The 21,045-nt window shown below is 43.5% G+C and overlaps 1 pseudogene; it reads right to left on the reverse strand.

Moving 5' to 3' along the window:
• Positions 1-19,620: 19,620 nt before the first annotated feature.
• Positions 19,621-20,364, reverse strand: LOC134383983 (translationally-controlled tumor protein-like; annotated as a pseudogene).
• Between the last annotated feature and the right edge of the window lie 681 nt (positions 20,365-21,045).

Genomic DNA, 21,045 nt, shown 5'->3' on the forward strand with positions numbered 1-21,045 from the left:
GTCCAGAATGTATCATTTTCTTACTCCTTTTTTTTTCTTTTTCTCATTCATCTCATAAATATTTACTGAGTGCCTACTATGAAGAAGTTGAGTTCCAGGGGCCCAAGGAGGATGGGCAGTAACTCAAGATGTAGCTTGTCAGGGGTGAGGGGCAAAAAGACTGGGTGGGGGTTTCTGGCCAGAGCAACCCCAGGCGCTAATCCAAGTCTGTCTTCACATAGTTATCAGATATTTCTGTCCGTTTCCGGCTGGTAAACCATTTTGTCAGTGTCCAAGCTAACTGCAGGGTGATTGTTTTAACAGTGCTTATGGGCAGAGTGATACTACAAATATTTAACATCTGAGATGGCACAGACATTGGCCAATCAGAACAGATGCCAGCTGGCCATGAACAGCGAATATTGGTATATTCCAAGTGGACATCAACCTTGAAGGAATGTGTCCTCATATCAGAGTTCCATCATCCATTTTGAAATGAATTTGATTAGATTCAAAATCCAATAATGTTATCACAAGAAATTTCAATGTGTATTTTTGTTTGTTTTTTTCATGGCTGGACAGTTCAGGGATCCGAACCTGTGACCTTGGTTTTGTAAGGCTGCACTCTGATCAACTGAGCTAACTGGCCAGCCCCTGTATTTGTTAATGAAAGAAAAACAAGACTTAATTTCAACTTTTGTAAAATTTTGAATGTTTACATTTCTTTTGGGCCAGCCCGTGGCTCACATGGGAGAGCGTGGTGCTAACACCACCAAGTCAAGGGTTAAGATCCCCTTACTGGTTATCTTTTAAAAAAAAAGAAAATTTCTTTTTAAATTTTTACTACTAATTGAGTAATTGTTCATGACTATCAAGAACTCAAAGAGATCATTTTTTAAAAGTCCTGGTCTTTATTGCATGTAGCCATTTCAAGCATAAAATCTGATATTAAACAGTTAAATTCACAGAAGAAAGCTAAAATTTTGAAAATATTATATTTGGAAATTTTATATTAGCTGAATATTTAATGCTTTCCCTAATACTTTTATTTTATTTTCCAAATCATAATTATACAATATGTAGAAAATATAATTTTTTCACTAAATCCCATAGAGATGCCCCCAAATCCCTCCCCCCCACCACCCGTTTACTTTAGTGGGACATACAATTGTATCATTTGCAATGTGTGCCATGACAGGAAAGAGGTTGGAAAGCACTGTTCTGGTAAACTAAAAGTTCCAATATTTGCTTCATCCTTTTGGCTGGAGTCCAAGGGCAGTAACTTGTACAAAACAAGTAATAAATGTTTTGTGAGCAAGTGAATGATTGAACAGATCTCCTGGAACTGTAAAGAGCAGCTCTGGGGTAATGATTATTTCAGCCAAAAAAATGTGACAGCCAAAGCACGTGGGGAAAATACCATGTGTGTTTTAGCTGTCTGCATGGATTCCCTTTAGCCTAGTGAATGATGCAGGGGTTCTGCAGAAGAAGCCAACACTTTGAACTTGTCTGTGCTTGTGGAAGCTCAGAAATGACCCTACAGCAATTCCATCCTCCCCAAGATGCCTGGCTGGGGGCTTTCTGTGACACCCCTCTCACCTTATTACATCGACACTTATCCTTACCTTCTTTGTCCCCTAACCCTAAATAAAAATACAGATATTGTTGAACATGTTCACAATACTTTCATCCGTTAAAAGAAAAAAATAGTGAATGATACTTGTTAAAGCATGGTAAGGAAGACTTTATTCAGAACCACTGAGATAGCCACAGCGACCACTGCAATGGCAACTTGTAGTGGGGGGAAGAGATTGGGCTCAACTCAATACAGCATGGCAGGTGGGAATTTATAGCCAAGGAGCAGGGTGGCAGGGTCAGTAAATGGAAAATTCCCAAGATGAAACACCAGGGGTATGGGGATTCTGGCTAAACCCACTTAACAAGATCCTTGCTGAAGACAAGCCAGGATGATCAGACATCACCGGAAGTTATGGGGGAGGATGAGGAACCCCATCAGATATTAAGAGTAATCAGATATCAAGGGTGGGGGGTTTCTTTGCTAAAACTGGATTTTATAAGCAAGTACACGGATGGGCCTAGGAGAAGGTTCAGAAGCCTTGCTGAAACAAAGCTTGGCTTTGTCACATTGAAGCTTGTCAAAATCGCCACTCACCCATTTCTATTTACTTTACCTATAAAGTTTCACATTCCACATTGTCTCGTGGAATATTTCACATATTTACATGGAGTAACTTCCAATAATAGCATCATTTTTTTTTTTTTTTTTTAAAGATGACCGGTAAGGGGATCTTAACGCTTGACTTGGTGTTGTCAGCACCACGCTCAGCCAGCGAGCTAACCGGCCATCCCTATATGGGATCCGAACCCGGGGCCTTGGTGTTCTCAACACCGCACTCTCCCGAGTGAGCCACGGGCCGGCCCCTAGCATCATTTTTTAATATAAAGAATAATGATATGTACCATTTGAACACAAGACTGGTTATTCAGTCTCTATGTTCAGCTTGTCAAATGGACATCTGGAACCTGATTAATCCGACCACTTTTATCCAGACACCAAGCAATTGACCCTCTCTGTCTCTCTCTAGTCTAAAATGAGCCCCCTAGCGCAGGAGAAAGGGAGGGGAGAGCACGAATTTATCTAAAGGGAAAACCTGCCCAAGGAAGTTGAAAAAATATCACTGTTATGCAGTTTCAGAGTCAGGCCAGGAGAGGGCACAGAAAACTTCTGCTTGATCATCTAACAGTGAAAGGAAGAGTACAGTTCAGGAAATGGACAGAGCACTCCTTCAACCATTCAGTCAGGTGACACAGTTTATGTACCCTCTCAAACCACCCAGAAAAAAATCCAATCTAATTTCATCCTGAGACTTTAATGATTTTATTATACAACAGGCTATCTTAATGCAATTTCTGCACCATTTAATTTTTTCTTGAAGAAAATATTCAGATTTTTTTTCAAGCCCCAGCCAGTTTCCTATGCATTTTTTTAAAATGGCATTCCTCTTTGCCCCTCTAAGTCATCTGCCTCTAAACAGCTCCTCTCCTTCTGCAAAGTGGGGACTGTAACCTTTCCTGACTTCTCTGTGGTGATGTATAACATCAACCTGGTCCCTAGAGAGAAAGGCATTAGACAAATGCAAGGGCTGATTATTAATTATAAACTATACATGCTGAGTAAATAGATCTGACTCAAGTTATTAGTAAGACTGAATACTCAATAATCGATGACTAAAGGGACTGTATCTTAAAACCAAGGTTCTGAAGTGGCACAAAGCTCAAGAACTAAGAGAAAATGCTGTTTAGACAAATCCACCTATTAGCCAACAAGTGATACATCATTATACATGTTTGGAGGGTAAGAATCAATGCTTGAAGTACAGATGGAAACCTCATACAAATAAAGCATTTATAATAAAATGTTTCCTGTAGAAAAATAAAACCAGTGACACAATATTTATTCTCTTTCATCATGACTTTCTTTTACATCCAACTTTCTGAATTCAACCTATAAATTTTACATGAAAAAAAATTTTTTACATGGATTTTATATAAAACCTATCAAATAATATCTTATCTATATTTGATAAGGTAACTGAAGTGCCAAGCCAGTGATGTCACCGTACATTGCAAGGCAACTCCCTCCCCAGGATCCTGTTTGGTCTGAGTCAGAGTAGTTGGAAGAAAATGAGTCTCATCATAAGTGGATAAAAGGATCCTCCTGTGCTGACATCATTCCTATAACCATTATTAAAACTGTTTCAGAGCTCTTCTTTTGACTCCAAATTGAAGATTCAGGCTCCAAATATTTACTAAACTACTTAAACCTGTTTCAGAGACTACAGCCAACAGCTCAGTAATTTGTCTTAGCTCAGAGTTCAAAAAATGAGAAAAATCCAGGCTGACTTCTATCATATTGTCCACTGCCTTGTGGATGGGTCGATGTGATCTTGTAATTTATAATAATATACATATATTTATATATTTATATATATATATATATATATATATATTTGGTCTTCACCCCATTCCTAGCACAGAGCTCCCAAAACCCCTGGAATTCCCTAAATGATGAGAGTGAAAAAAGTGAAAAGTTGAGTGTTTTGTCATTCATTACAAGCCCCCTTTCAACCACACCTAAGTTTATGTTAATGAGGTGACTTTTGGGTCAATGAAGTCCCTTAAGGATAGGGGCTGGATGCCAGGGTAATTAACCATGTGATTAGAGGGTTGAAACTTTCAACTCCCCATCTCCCAAAGTTTTGGAAGGGGAGAGGAGCTGGAGATTGCTTAATCACCAATGGCCAATGATGGTCAATGATTTAATCAATCAAGCCTGGCTAATGAACTTCCAGGCTGGTGAACACATGGAGGTACTGGGAGGGCGATGTGCCCAGAGAAGGCATGGAAGCTCCACACCCCTTTCCGCATACCTTCCCTAGGCATCTCTTCCATCTAACTGTCCCTGAGTTGTATCCTTTTCTAATAAACCTGCTTAGCAAACTATTCTTCTGAGTTCTGTGAGCTCTCCTAGCAAATGATCAAACCCCAGGAGGAGGTTGTGGGAACTTCCAATTTATAACCAGTTAGTCAGAAGCATAGGTGACGGGCTGGCCGGTTAGCTCAGTTGGTTGGACCACAGCCTTGTAATACCAAAGTCACGAGTTCAGATCCTCAAACCAGCCAGCCACCAAAAAACAAAAAAAGCACAGATGATCAGCTGGGACTTGTGCCTGGTGTTTGAAGTGGAGGCAATCTTATGGGACTGAGTCCATCTATAGAATCTGATGCTGTCTTTAGGTAGACAGTGTCAGGATTTAGTTGAATTGTAGGAAATCAGTTGGTCTCTGCAGAGAATTGTAGAATTGCTTGGTGTGAAAAACCCCACACATTAGGAGTACAGAAGTGCTAAAGAGTTTTCCATATCAGTCAAATAGATCTTTTTTCTCTTGGGATTGCCCTTTGATTTTCTCTTTCAATTTAAAAATTTTAATCTTCCTTTTCAAAATCTTTTTTTTATGGTTACAAAGTAATATATGTGCATTGTACAAAGTGGAAATCCACAATAGTCTGCTTCTACTCAATCAAGGTTGTATTTCAAGGCATATGGGATTTGAAAAAAATCAAAACTAGGTTTAGCCTATTTAAATTGGTTGGCAACTTCCTTTTTCACCTTAAAATGCCTTGGAAATCTTTCAGATAAGCTTTAAAAAACAACTTTATTTTTTTTAAAGATGACCGGTAAGGGGATCTTAACCCTTGACTTGGTGTTGTCAGCACCACGCTCTCCCAAGTGAGCCAACCGGCCATCCCTATATAGGGATCCGAACCCGTGGCCTTGGTGTTATCAGCACCACACTCTCCCAAGTGAGCCATGGGCCAGCCCTAAAAAACAACTTTATTTAGGTGTAATTTACACACCACAAAATTCACCTATTTTTAAGTGTACAATTCAATGATTTTTAGTAACCTTGTGCAACCATCACCACAACCCAGTTTTAGAACAATTCTTTGTTTTTTTTTTTTGGTTTTTTTTTGGTTTTTTTTGGTGGCTGGCCAGTGCAGGGATCAAACCCTGGACCTTGGTGTTATCAGCACCACGCTCTAACCAACTAAGCTAAGGAGCCAGCCTCAGTTTTAGAACATTTCTATCACCTAAAAAAGTTCCCTTGTGCCCATAAATAAACTTCTTAAAGGGCGCATTTTTGTGGATAATTATAATCATGAATAATACTATCCCAGAAATTTCCATTTTGCCTGGCTTCCATTTGTTACTGGCAGGAAATAAGAAAACTGGAAAAGCCCATCAACAAATGTTGGAAGAAAACACCATAAGCTGATCAACAGCTGTTTGCTCAAAATAATTTATTCACCCATTCCAGCTTTCGCTGAATGTCAGACAAGTGCCAGGCACTGGTTAAGTTCGTCAGGGATATAAAGATAGGATAATAGCTGTCTTCCCCTGAGAGTAACTGGATGTGAGAGGGAGGAGGGAGGGAGGTTTCGGTAATGGGCCACAATAATCAACCACATTGTATATCGACAAAATAAAATTAAAAAATAAAAAATAAAAATAAAATAAATAAAGAGAGTAACTGGATGTGAGTTCAATAGTATATGATCTAACTTAATAAAGTTTCAATATTCAGTGGTTTTGGGTGGTAAAATTCTTCCAGATGGTTGTGATGTTTTGACTTGCTCTTCTAGAAGGCAAGATAGAGAAACAGGATGGGTGGCCCAGTTAGCTCAATTGGTTAGAGCGTAGTGCTGATGAAACCAAGGTCCAGGGTACTGTACTGGCCAGCAGCCAACGACAACAACAAAAACCCAAAAAACCCTGACATCAAGATAAAAGGGGACTGGATTTACTTTCCCACTTAAAACAACCAAAATATGGACCAAAAAAATGTAAAATATGGTATTCAGGACACTGGACATCAGGCCACAAAAGACCTGAAAAGGACAACAAATCTGCCTTGAGAGTTTCAGGCTATGGTGCAGGGAAGGAAAACTGAGGCAGAGCTCAATGCAATCCCTGAGCTAAGGAGACAGAGCTTAGAGTCCTGGGAGACCAAGGCAGCTGGAGTTCAAAGGACAGAATACTAAATAGGAGGGAGTTGTACAAAGGGAGAGAACCCCAGAGATCTGTAAAGGATTCTGTTCTAGTATTCAGCAGAGTATTGCTCAATACATATTGTAAGAAAATTACCTGAGACTGGGGAAAGAACCACATGAAAAGATGACAGGGAAAAGTGCCCGGTGTTCACACCAGGTTGGGAATAGCACCTATTCCTACCAGCCAAATTGGAAAATAACTCATAATTTATGGGGCACTGGGAAGAATAATCATGAAGATCTTGCCACAGGGGAATAATTAGCCCTAGACTTGGCATTGCTGTGGTCCTGCCTAAGAAATCTTAAAAGCAAGACCCCAAAAGATCAATCTATTTCCATGTAACTTCACTTCAGCCCAAGACATAGCTCAAGATTTATAGGAATACAAAATATCCAGTACCAAACAAGATAAAATTCACAATATCTGGCATCCAACCAAAAATTACCAGGCATGCAGAGATAGGAAAACATGACCCATGACAAGGAGACAAAACAATTAAAACTGACCTAGAAGTGACATAAATGCTAGAAATAGCATCACAGACACTAAAACAGTTTACAAAACTGTATTCCATATGTTCAGTAGAGACATGGAAGATATAAAAAAGATTGTACTTGAACTTTTAGATAAGAAAACTATAATGTCTAAGATGAAAATCACAATGGATGAGATAAATGGTAGATTAAACACTGCCAAAAAATTAGTAAGCTTGAAGACATAGCAATAGAAGCTATCAAAAATTAATGGATAAAAAAGAATTAAAGGGAAAAAAAAGAAGAGAGCATCACTGAGCTGTGGGTCAACTTCAAGTGGTCTAATACATATGTAACTGGAGACCTCAAAGGAGAGAGGGGATGGGCAAAAAAGCACTTGAAGAAATAATGCCCAAATATTTTCCAAATTTAATGAAAACTAAAAACACACAGATTCATGCAACTTAATAAATCCCAAGCACAAGAAACGTTAAGAAAACCACAGTACCATACCTGAGTCAAGGAGCCTACTTGGGACCCTCATATCTTTCATAATGACAGTATAATGATTTTCATAAACTTTTACATATATTAAACCCCATCAACTCTATAAATCATTGTGCTGGGTTCCTGGATACCTAATGTTTTTTATATCATTTGAAATCTCTTCTCTTGTAAATAGAGTAATAATTAGCTAGTCTTCACTGCTTAGTTTTTATATTCAGAACTGTAGGTGTGTCCTCATCTGATGAAACTTTAAAAAAAAATTTTTTTTTTTTTATTTTTTATAATTATACAATGTAATTGATTTTCATGGCCCTTTACCAATTCCTCCCTAAGGACTTAGGCTATTTGGTGAGTCAGCAAGAGTCAACTTGGATCTACGGGTCGTCTAAGTTAGGCATATCCTTGGATGTCTGGGAAAATTTCTATTTGATTAAAGCCTTTCTAACAATAAAAAGGTTAATCCTTCAAGCCCATTATTTCAAATATTGTGAATTCTTAGATTTTTTTTTTTTAATAGAAGACTGGTAAGGGGATCTTAACGCTTGACTTGGTGTTGTCAGCACCACACTCTCTCAAGTGAGCTAACCAGCCATCCCTATATAGGGATCCGAACCCATGGCCTTGGTGTTATCAGAACCACACTCTACCAAGTGAGCCACAGGCCAGCCTTGAATTCTTAGATTTTCAAACTAACAAAATAACCAAAATGAATCCAGAATAAAAAATTCCATGTGGGCTATTTGCTATATGTCATTTCCATCCTCATATGTAACTGAAATTTCACAGATTGTTGTTTTGGCATATAGTCAGATATGCAAAGGAGACAGTTGTGCTACTAACTGTCATCTAGGGATACTGCTATTTAAAGTGTGCATCAGACCAGACGAATCATCTGGGAGATTGTCAGAACTGCGGAAACTCTCAGGCCCTGCTCCAGACCTAATGAATCAGAATATGCATTTTAACAAGATCCCCAAGTAGTTACTTTCCTTATGCATGAAAACAGGGGTAGAGAAACCTGCCCGCCTGATTTCACAGGCTGATGACTAGAATGAAATAAGTGAAATCTAATCCAAATATAAATTAGGTACACATAAAAAAATCAAGCCCTACTAATAAACAATGAGCTACATACAAGTCCCAGGCACACCACAACCATTTCTGGATTGAAAATGCTGAAGGAAAAAAGACTGCCACTGTTACTAGATATCCCAAAGATAGGCATTTCTTTTCCACTTCTAGAAATATCGGGGGTTTTATCGATATGTTACCCTTTAGTCAACAACTATGTACGACATAAATTGTTTCGGGTAAGAAGCATTGTACAGAGTCTCTACTGAGCATTTCCCTTCTCTGGGCAGAGAAACAGGCTTATTCGAAGCCGCAGTAAGTCACGCCCGGGACTACTACCAGGCATTCGTTTCTCCGCCCGCTACCGCCTCAGCCACACCCCTGCCCGAAATGGATCCTGACCCGGTTCTCGAGCTGAGCTGGCCAACGCAGGGAGCCCGTGAATGACCGGGGCCTAACCTAGACAGAGCGCTCCTGGGACTAACCAGCCGCTGGGTGAACCCCGGAGGAACCACAGCCCATCTGACAGCGGGTGCCGGGACGCCTGGGTGCCAGCCTCGAAGGGCATCGCCACCCGGGGCTTTAGCCTGAGCCACAGAGGCAGCCGCGAGAAACCCTCGAGGGGGCTGGAGACGTCGAAACGCGCGGACCGAGTTTGAAGCTTACACCTCCTGAGACGAATCGCAGCTGCGGAAGCGGAACCGGGGCGGGGGGTCGCCTAGCAACCAGGCGCCAAGCACCCGGACGCCAGACATTGGCCGGCTTGCGTCACGTGGGCATGCGCCACTGCCCCCTGGGAGATTACGCTTCGGGCACGTGATACGGCGCATGCGCGTCCCGCAAGGCTTTGGGTGACAGCTGTCGTGGCGATCCGCGCTGAAGAGCGGCTTCCGGCAGTTTCCGCCCAGCCCCGTACAAAGTTCTGGCCTTGGCCGGTGTGACCAGAGAGAGACGAAACGAGCGATGGAGCCCTTTCTGCGCCGGCTGTGGTGAAGCCGTAAAATGGTGCTGAATTGCGCTCGCGAGGCTGGTTCGGTCACGCAGGAGCATTTCCTCAGCATAAGACCGAAGTCAGAGACTAAAATCTGTGGGAATAGAGAAAGTTCTGACCAACCGGCTTAACGCCGGCAGATGTTAGGCTGGCAAGAAGTCTGGTGACGAATGCGGGGCGAACACTAAGGCTGTGAAGTCGGGCAGTGTTTCTTCAGCGCTGACTAGAAGAGCGCGTCTGGGCGGGGACGGGCGTCCTGCTGAAGCGGTTCCTGGAAAAGTAGAAGCCATCGTGAATCTTAGGGGACCGCGTTCTTAGTTCTAATCCATTCTCTCATGAGCGAGGGGGCAGAGCCTCGTCCACGTGTCATTCCATGAAATCAAGGTCCTGACAACGTGTAGACCAGTATGTGTGGGGTCTCCACCACAGGACTGTGAGGCCTGGCCACTAAAACCTTCCAATGTGAAAGGAATTTGAGGAGATTATGGGAATGGCGCAGCCTTTCTTTTTTTAAAACTGCCCAGGAGGTTGTGGGCCATACCAACCTTTCTGATAAATTTCCCTCTAGCGAGCAGGCGAGTTCCAAGTCCTATATATGCTCTAGAATACTGGCCTGTATCTTGTACACGTGCTTGATTCCTCTTCTTTCACATCCCATATCCAGTGCATCAGGAAATCTCCTTGGCCCTACCTTCCAAATGCGTTCAGAATCTGACCACGTCTCATTACCTCCACAGCTGCCACCTGGTCAGATCCCCCATTATCTCTCACCTAGGTAGTTGCAGTAGCCTAACTAGTCCACTGTTCCCTTCCTCCACAAATCAGCCAAAGGGATCTTTTTAACACGCAAGTCACACTATGTCACTTTGCTCAAAACCCTCCAGAGGCCTTCTGTTTCAGTCAGTAAAAGCCAAGGCTCTTACAATCACTTATCACGTAATTGACTCCCGGGCTCCTTTCCAATTTCCTCTTCACTCGCCGATTTCCAGTGCTATTTTTCATGCTGTATCTTGAACAGGGCAAGCATGCTTCCACATTTAGGTCTTTGTACTCGCTGTTACCCGTGTTGAGTATCCTCCCTAGATGTCCACATGATCTATTTACTCCTTCACTTGAATCATCTGCTCAAATGTCACCTTGTCAGAGAGGCCTTCCCTGACCACCCTGTGCCAGTGCCCCATCCCACCCCCACCCCCCCATGCTCCCTTTCTGCTTCTTGCTTTGTTTCTCTATGGCATTTAACACCTGATACATTTTATATGTTCTTTGTCTACCACTCAATACTAGGATGTAAGTTCCATGTGAATAGGCACTTGTCTTGTTCCCTGCTGTATCACTGGTACCTAGGACAATGTCTGGCATGCAGTAGGTGTTAATAATTGTTGAAGAAATTTATAAATGTTCCATGCCCAACAAGGTTCTACTGCTTATTATGGTGAGTGAACGAAAGTTGTTTGAAGTCACTAAAAGACTTTGAACCTACCTACAATATTGTAGTAATTCTGGCATTGGTAGTGCCTGCTCTCAGAATGCTTTGTATCCACTTTGTATCCTAAAAGTTGGCTCTTTATACTCTCAGTCATGATACTGAAATTCCTCAACTATGTTGTGATATTCCAAAAAGAAGGATACCGTAGGTTTCTGTGAAGAACCAAGCTGGTTACCTCAGTTGGTTAGAGCATGGTGCGTTAACTGCAAGGTCAAGGGTTCAATCCCTATACCTGCCAGCCACCGAAAAAAAGAAAAGAACCAAGTGTTTCTTGAAGAGAAGGAACAATTTAACAACCAAGGTGGATATTGAACTAGGTGTGTCAAAAATAGATGAACAAAGCCCTGCTCAGATGGTAACAGAGGAAGTGGTCTTATGTCAGTCCAAGTTTCTTGGGAAAATTTACATTCCCTACATTCCTGAAGCCTAAAAATCTTTAGCTGATGATTGTTACCTTTATCGCCTATTAAAATGCAAATAACCATCAGAACTTATTAACATTAGTGTCAATAAATTTGGTATACAACCCCCCACTACTAAATTTTTTTTTTTTTAATAAAAGACAACCAGTAAGGGGATCTTAACCCTTGACTTGGTGTTGTCAGCACCACGCTCTCCCAAGTGAGCTAACCCACCATCCCTGTATAGGGACCCGAACCCATGGCCTTGGTGTTATCAACACCACACTCTCTCCCAAGTGAGCCACAGGCCGGCCACCCCACTACTAAATTTGAGTGACTTAAAAAATGCAAGTATGCTGGGGCCGGCCTGTGGCTCACTCGGGAGAGTGTGGTGCTGATAACACCAAGGCCACGGGTTCGGATCCCATGTAGGGATGGCCAGTTAGCTCACTTGGGAGAGCGTGGTGCTGACAACACCAAGTCAAGGGTTAAGATCCCCTTACCAGTCATCTTTAAAATATATATATATATATATATATATATATATATATATATACGCAAGTATGCTGATAACACCAAGGTCAAGGGTTTGGATCTCTGTATGGGCCAGCTGCCAAAATAATAATAATAATAATAAATTAAGAGAGATCAGCAGTTATTTCTGCCTTACTGTTAGTTCAGATCTTTCCTTGAGAGCAGGTTTTGAAAAGGAAAGTGAAGAAAATAGGAGCACAGGAGAACTAGGAGGAACAGATGGAAACAAAGTCCAGGTGCGGAGGAAGGGACACATAGTTGAGCTTGCCAAGGACAAACTTTGGCCTATTTCGTAGTTTTGCCCAGGGCCGACTCTGGTAATCCAAGTACACATTGATCTCTAGCCCTGAATTTCTGATTAGGTAAATTATGGCACTTGAAATTAGAGTTGAGGAGGGCCGGCCCGTGGCTCAGGAGAGTGTGGTGCTGAGAACACCAAGGCCCCGGTTTGGATCCTATATAGGGATGGCCGGTTAGCTCACTGGTAGTCAAGGGTTTAGATCCCATTACTGGTCATCTTTAAAAAAAGAGAGAGAGAAATTAGAGTTGAGGAAAGTCCAAAATTATCTGAAATGTTTTGATAATCCAGTGAGTACAGGTACTTTGGAAATGAAGAGGAGGAGTTGACCCAGAATATGGTTGGACTGAACTGCTATTAGATCTTAGGAAAAATAAGCAGGAAAGGAAGGAAGTGTTGCATTATGCATATGCACATGATCCTAGCCTAAGAATAGGAAGAGTTTTTGTGTTGAGGTAAACGAAGTAAAATGAAGCACTTATCTACAGTGTTTGGGGGATTTAGTTCCTACTGTATGAGTTTAAAAATTGTTCTCCCCAGTAGAGAAGAATTAGGCAAGAACCCAGAAGTAGATAGAAATTTCGCTCGTAGTGCCTATGTGGTGATGAAAGTCAGGGTTTTGGACCACAGCAAGGTGACTCCACACAATGTATAGGCAGAGCATTTGTGCTCTAGTTAAAGGTTAGAAATGGGTGTTTTGGGGCCGGCCCGTTGCTCACTTGGGAGAGCGTGGTGCTGACAACACCAAGTCAAGGGTTAAATTCCCTTACCGGTCATCTTTAAAAAAAAGAAAGCAATAGATGTTTTCACTTTTAAGGTTTCTTCCAGTTTAGAGAGTCTACCATTCACTAGCTGTGTGAACTTGGACACATTAATAAAAGCCCCCATGCCTCAGTCTGCTTACCCATGAAATGGGAATGAACACTAATAGTTTCTATCTCTGAGAGCTTTTAGAAGGATGAATGAGGTCTTACATGTCACAGTATAAAATAGTAGTTAAAACTGTGGGCCCAGATCCCCGTGCTGGCCAGCTGCCAGAAAAAAACAAAAAGAAAAAAGAAAAACAAAAAAAGACTGTGGGCCCAAGTCAGATTGCCTTGTTTTAATTCTGGTGCTGCTGTTTACTACTTGTGTAACCTTGAGCAACAGACTGTCCCTCCTCTATGCCTGCTTCTTCATCTGTAAAATGAAGATAGTACCTCATATGATTTTTGTGAGGACTAAATGACTAAACACACACAAAGTACTTAGAAGGGTGTCTGGCACAAAGTGAGCATCAGTAAATGTTAGCAGTCATTTGCAAGGTGCTTGACACACAGCAGTGATCAATAAATGGGGCCCATTCTTCTTGGTCCCTGTTGGTCTAAAGCAGGATTGTGGATCTTGAGATCTCCTTCCTTCTCTTAACATCCACCCCACCCCATTCTGACTTAGAATTAAGGACTGGAAATCTCAAGCAACTTATGATCATAGGTAATGGAGGTGCAAAGTTTTATCTCATAGAATGATAAGAAAGAAGTCCACACTCTGTGCTAGGTCCCTCTCAAGAGGCAATTGAGCAGAGTGCAAAAAGGGTGAGGCCCAAAAGGAAAGGAGCTGCCTGGCAAAGAGTTGTGAGAACTCTGTGCTCCAGAAGTGCTTCTCTTACCAGAGGCAGGAAGGAGGAGTTCAGTGACATTAGACCAGTGAGCAGAGCTGTTGGCAGAGGGCGCAGCCACACAAGCTTGGCGGATCTAGACGAGAAGGGTTTGTAGAATATCCCCAACTGTTTTAGTCCGTTTATGTTGCTATAACAGAAATACCTGAGACTGGGTAACTTATAAAGAACAGAGGTTTATTTGGGTTACGATTCTGGGACAGCTGCATCTGGCACAGGCCTCAGGCTGCTTCTACTCATGGTGGAAAGTGGCAGGCAGCTGGCAGGTACAAGCAAATCACATAGCAAGAGGGAGCGAGAGAGAGAGAGAGAGAGAGAAAGAGGGGAGGTACCAGGGTCTTTTAAACAACTAGCACTAGTGGAAACTAATAGAGCGAGAACTCACTCATTAATCCCCCCACCTATGGAGAGCATTAATCCATTCATGAGGGATCTGCCCCCACAACTCAATCAGTTTCCAACACTGACACATTGGAGATCAAATTTCCACATGAGTTTTGTAGGGGACAACACATCCAAACTCCATCATTCCACCTCTGGCCCCCAAAAACTCATGTCACTCTCACATGAAAAATACAATCATTCCATCCCAACAGTCCCAAAAGTCTTAGCTTGTTCCAGCACCAACTTAAAAGTCCGAAGTCCAAAGTCTCATCTGAGACCAAAAGCAAAAGTCCTTCCAGCTGTGGACCTGTAAAAATCAAAAACAAATTTATCTACTTCCAAGATACAATGGTGGAACAGACATTGGGTACACATTCCCATTCCAAAAGGGAGGAATAGACCAGAAGAAAGGAGAAAAAGGCCCCAAACAAGTCCGAAACCCAGCAGGGCAGACATTATGCCTTAAAGCTCCAAAATAGTCTCCTTTAACTCCAAGTCCTGCATCCTGGGCACAACTGGCCATCTGGGCCCCCAAAGCATCGGGCAGCCCAACCCCCACAGTTCTGCCAGGCACAGCACAGTGGGCTGCACTGGTGCCTGCAACTTTTCCAGGCCTGTGTTGCATGTTACCAGTGGCCCTGCAGTTTGGGGGTCCTGGTGGCAGCCCCACCACATTGGCTCTACTAGACATTTCCCTGGTGGGGGCTCTCTATGGTGGCTCTGACCCCACTTTCCTGATCAGCATTGCTCTAGTAGATGGCCTCTGCGGTGGCTCCACCCCTGTGGCAAGTCTCTGCTTGGGCCCAGGCTTTTCCATACATCCTCTGAAATCTGGGTGGAGGCTGCCACACCTCCACTGCTCGCATGTCCTGCTGGCCTGCAGACTTAACACCAGGTGGATGCCACCAAGGTTTCAGGTTTCTACTCTCCAGAGCTGCTGCACGAACCACATTTGGGGCTGCTCCAGTCAGAGCAGCTGGGATGCAGGGAGTAGGTTCCCAAAGGCAGCTGAGCCCCAGGTCTGTCTTCCAGGACAACTCAGTCCTTCTAGGCCTCAGGGCCTGTGATGGGTGGGGCACCTTCCCAGACTTCTCAAATGCCTTTAGGGCTTTTTTCCCATTGTCTTGGTTATTAGCATCTGGCTGCCTCACCACCAAGATAATGTCTTTAGCATTTAGCATTACAGTTTATCTGCTTCACCCTTGCATTTTTCTCCTGCTCCCCACTTCTCTGCCTCATGGCCAGGCTGCAAATTTTCCAAATCTTTACGCTCTTCCTCCCTTTTAAATTCTGGCTTTACATTATGCCTTTGCCACCATAACTCAGAGTAGGCTGTTAGAAGTAGCCATGCAGCTTCCTTAATGCTTTGCTGCTTGGAAACTTTTTCTGCCAAACATTCCGGTTTACAACTCTTAAGTCCCATCTTCCACAAAGTCCAAGGGCATGGACACAATGCAGCCAAATTCCTTGCTATGGTGCAGCAAGGGTAATCTTTTGTCCAATTTCCAATAAGTTCCTCGTTTCTATCTGAGGCCTCATCATCTGCATGGCCTTTACTGTCCACATTTCTATCAGCATTCTGGTCACAACCATTTAACCAATCTCTTTAAAATCTTCCAAACTTTCCCTCATCTTTTTCTCTTCTTCTCAGTCCTCCAAACTCCTCCAACCTTTGCCTAATACCTAGTTCCAAAGCTGCATCCACATTTTCAGGTATCTATCTGTATAGCAACACCCTACTCCTCAGTACCAGTCTTCTGTTTTAGTCTGTTTGTGTTGCTATAACAGGAATACCTGAGACTGGGTAATTTATAAAGAACAGAGGTTTATTTGGCTTACAATTCTGGAACAGCTGCATCTGGCATGGGCCTCAGGCTGCTTCCATTCATGGTGGAAAAGTGGCAGGTAGCCAGCGGACACAAGCAGATCACATGGCGAGAGAAAGCAGGGGGTGGTGCAAGGGTCTATTAAACAGCCAGCTCTCATGGAAACTAATAGAGTGAGATCTCACTCATTAATGCCCCCTTCCCCAGGGAGAGTATTAACCCATTCATGAAGGATCCACCCCCGTGACCCAATCTGTTTTCAACAGTGCCACAATGGGGATTAGATTTCCACATGACTTTTGGGGGGACAATACATCCAAACTCTATCACCCACAAATATGTATAATAAATGAAAGAAAGTGAGCCGAGATGCCGGGTACTGTTCAAGCTTTATTAAAGAAAGAAATCTGCTGGGCTGTGCTCAGTGACAGGGAGCCCAGGGCTGCCCTGAAAATAGTGGGCAGCACCAGGTGTGGGGGTGGTAGAGCCTATACAGTGTGCGAAGGGCTGGCTGATACCATCAAGGAGGGGCATTATGCTAATGTGGATCGGGGCGGAGAACTGTGTCCTTGCAGAAGCAAAAGGGGTTTCTGCTTTAGTCAGGAGGTTTCTCACAAAGGGAAGGGGGAGGGGAGGGGAGGAGGTGGGTGGCACCATTTTGTACTTGGGCTTGTCTAAAGTGGTGCTGGTTATGTTACAGATCTATTATTCCTATCTTTTAAGTATAGGAAAAAGGGAAAAGGGGCAAAGGTCTCATTCTTCTGAAGCTACTTCCTGCTGGAGATGGGTGAAGATATGGAAAAAAAAAAAGATTTAGGTGGCAGGGTATTGGTTTCGTGTGGGGAGGCTGTATTCCTCCAGGGAAGGGTCGCTGATTCTGAGGGGCTGATATCCTCCTTGCAGAACAATTTGGTGACCTTTTGGTTGGTTAAAGCCTGCATACGTTCCTGCAAGAAATTAAAGCATCACCAAAAGAGACGGGGACCATAAAGTAGGATGAAGCACAGTTAGGGGTCCTAGTAGGGGCATAGGCCAGGGTATCCAAGGGTTCAGTGAAATGGTTTAAGCTGTTTTGGATCACCCCAGACTCACTTACATAATAACAGCATTCCTCCCCCAAGAAGAAGCAGGTGCCTTCCTTCTCGGCTGTAAGAAAGTAAAGGGCCCGACGGTTCTGTAAAGTGACTCTCCACTGTTGCTAGTGAAGTGACCTGTCACTGGAGGGAGGAGTTGCTATCTACACTTAGTTCTTCTAGGATTTTTTGATAGAATTGAGAGGCAGTGGCAGTGCCTGCTATGCCAATTCCAGTTGCAGGAAGGATCCTTGCCCAATTAAAAGGTACAATTAGTGCCCTACAGGAGTGGGGGGCACTTCCTGAGGGGGGGCGCTGAAGTTAGTCCCAGTCCCGTCTCCATCTCTCCATCTGTCTGGAGGGTGATGTTAGGGACAAGCCAAAAGAATATGCAAGAAATTGCATTAGGGGGGCAGGCAACAGGATAATGTAGTTTTACAAAGGAAATATATTCCAGTTTTAGGGCATGGATGAGGAGGGGGTAAGTGAGTGGTAGCATTTGGTGTTAGTGAGGCAGAGTGTGGGCAGGCCCCGCACAACGCTGACAGTCCCCACTGAGGTGAGATTAGAGGAAAGTGAAGAGACGTCTGTGGAAACGTCTGCATCGACAGGGAGGGGGGTGACCACAAAAAGTCTCTCGTGAAGTGGGAGACAGATGAGTCACTCAGGGACCAGTCTGATTCACTGAGGACTGAATCATCCCTGTACCTGAACCTCCATGTTCCAGGTAAGGGGGAGCATTGAGATAGGAGGAAAAACACGGGAAGGATGCGAAGGGTTAGGAGCCAAAAGAATTTAAAGGGGACATTGCCACAGTGACATTGCTACGAAGCATCCTACCGATAGGAGGTAAAGAAGTGCCAGGAGAAATCTTCCTGTAATGTTACACTGCTCTGGGGCAGCTGCTGCCAATCCTGTAGCAAGTACTAGAACAGATAGTATACTGTTAGCTCTTGTGTGAAGGACATGAAGTGGGCCTGTAAGAGTGAGAGGATAATCACCAGGGGAAAGATCATCCTTCTTCTGGGATTGGGGGAAGAGTGGAGATCCTGGAGATTTTTAGTTTTGTGGGTCCTAAAATGGACGAAGTGTGAGGAGATGTTGGGGTGGGGGTTGAGCAGAAAGACCTGTAAACAGATTTTTGGGTAAAGCCTCAGGTGCTAGTTTTACCAAGGATAAGTGTGATACCAAGGGGCCTTTCTTAGTACTTTTACTGCCGTTGGGGTGGCAAGAAGTACTGTATAAGGCCCTTCCCAACATGGCGAGAGGGGCTTTGGGATTCAGGTTTTAATATACCCTTGCTGTCCCTGGCTCAGTTTTAAGTCTGAGAGGGTGGCGGGGAAAGGATGAGGTAATAGAAGGTTAGTCTGTTCCCTAAGAAGATCCCTAATGAGCGAAAGAGTAGGGAGATACTGGCCTAAAGGCGATAAGCTGGAAGAGAGAGGTGTGAGTGAAGGGCCGACCATACATAAGCTCAAAGGGGCTGAGGCCTGTGGGCTTGTGAGGGGGCAGCCCGTAGGTGAGTGAGTGACTGGTGGGGAGGCCAAAACGAGGGATGATTTGCGTTACTGCTGTAGCATCCTCTGAAGTACAGGGAAAAGCCTCAAACCAACCTGAAAAGGTATCTACTTAGGTTAGAAGATAGCGTGTCCTTTTATGGGGAGAGTAATATAAGGGCTGAGGAAAAACTAGTAGGGGTTCATAGCCTATATGAACTGAATTATGGAAATCTAAAAGGATTTGCTCAGTTTGTGTAGTAGGGAGGACATAGCGACAAGAGAGAGTATACCAGTTGTCCTTTCTCTGTGCCTCCAACTGTTGGAGGTGTTGTATTTCTTGGAGTGTGTATTGGGATAAGGGCATAGGGGCTGTTGGAGTGAGTAGGACTGAAGCCATGTTGGGACCTACAGCTGCCTGGGCTGCAGAGGGGCGGGGGAGGATTTTTACTTTATTTATTTATTTATTTATTTATTTATTATTATTTTTAAATGACCAGTAAGGGGATCTTTTTTTTTTTTTTTTCAACTGAATTAGTCTTTTTTTATTCTTTTGGTAATCTCTTCCAGAGTTAACTATTTCCATTGTAGGTGATGAAATGTATAAGGCTCCACTTCAAATGTTGGCACTGCCATGAGCACGGTCTTTCCCTTTACTGCAACTGAGAATTAAAACTTTTGATTCTTGTTTGTTATATTCAGTCCCAGAAGTAGCTTTCACTGTAGAAGTTATCTGAAGACAGTCTTATGCTTTTTAGCAGTGGATTTAGTTTAAATATGTATTAAACTAAGGAGCATTCTCTCAAATGAGTTTAAATGCACTTTATTTTTAGACAACCTACATGACATGTTTTTTTCTTAAAAACAATGCCTCCACTCCAAATAAATCATGGTCAAAATAAATGAAGAGCTCAAGATGGCATCAGTCCCATTTGTCTTAAGTCCTGGTGTTGTGTGGATGACAAGCAGCAGCCAGTTATGATGACAGGTGATAGATCCAAAGTAATTGCCAAATGTGTTAACATTTTTCCATTTCTAAACCATCCTTAAAGAAAATCATATATGGGGTCACACCATCCTCACAGTAGTCCAGCAGAGCAACCATGCCATCTGGATTCATGTTTAACCAATAAAGAATTGGTAGTTTTTGAAATTAGCAAGGATGTGCTTGATTTGTTCTGCAGCCCCTGTCATAAAAGGTTTTACTCTTTCTGGCCTCTGTTCTTCAAGTTTCCCTTTGATTGATTTCATGTAATCTTTGATGTACTTCTTGTAGGCTTCTTTCGTGAAGCTAGTTTTCTGCAAGTGATGGTTCATGACAATATCAACACCAGTGATTACAGTGCTTTCAGTACCTTCGCCCTTGGGCCCTTCAGCGGAGGCATTTCCACCAATGAGCGAGTCATCAGTGTTACCCTCTGTCCTACTGACCATCTTCCCCTCCACTTCCAGGCACAGCCCGTCCGCGATCTCCCGTATCTTGTAAATGTCGGAGAACATCTCATCATGGCTGATGAGGTCCTGGTAGATGATCATGATGGTAGATGATCATGATGGCGGCCGGAGGGAGATGACGGCGGCGCTAGCTTGGCAGGAGCCCGGAGCTCGGAGCTCGGAGCGAGCGCGCTGGAGCCGGAGCAGCGCTCGGGGGGAGGGGGGAGCGGGCAGAAAGGGTAAGGGGGTCTTAACCCTTGACTTGGTGTGGTCAGCACCACACTCTTCCAAGTGAGCTAACCAGCCATCCCTATATAGGATCCGAACCCATGGCCTTGGTGTTATCAGCACCGCACTCTCCCAAGTGAGCCACGGGCTGGCCCTGCGGGGGAGGATTTTTTTTTTTTTTTTTTTTTTGGTCTTTTTTCGTGACCGGCACTCAGCCAGTGAGTGCACCGATCATTCCTATGTAGGATCCGAACCCGCGGCGGGAGCGTCGCTGCGCTCCCAGCGCCGCACTCTCCTGAGTGCGCCACGGGCTCGGCCCTGCGGGGGAGGATTTTTAAAAGGACAGTTTTTTTTCTCTCCACTCTTGTTTCCCATCCCCTGACTTTCTTATCCTGCTTGCTAAGTAGGAAAACAAGGCCGAGAGGCCAATTAATACTTTGCAAAGCTAACAGTTCTTTCTTTGAGATTTATAGAGTTTTGAGAAATGATCAAGGCCAAACGACTAAAGCTGACCTTGGGCACTAGCCAAGTACACTGGCACAAATCAAAATCTTGCAGGGTCCTGAGATG

Source organism: Cynocephalus volans, chromosome 8 (assembly GCF_027409185.1).
Source record: "Cynocephalus volans isolate mCynVol1 chromosome 8, mCynVol1.pri, whole genome shotgun sequence".
Classification (NCBI taxonomy): Eukaryota; Metazoa; Chordata; class Mammalia; order Dermoptera; family Cynocephalidae; genus Cynocephalus; species Cynocephalus volans.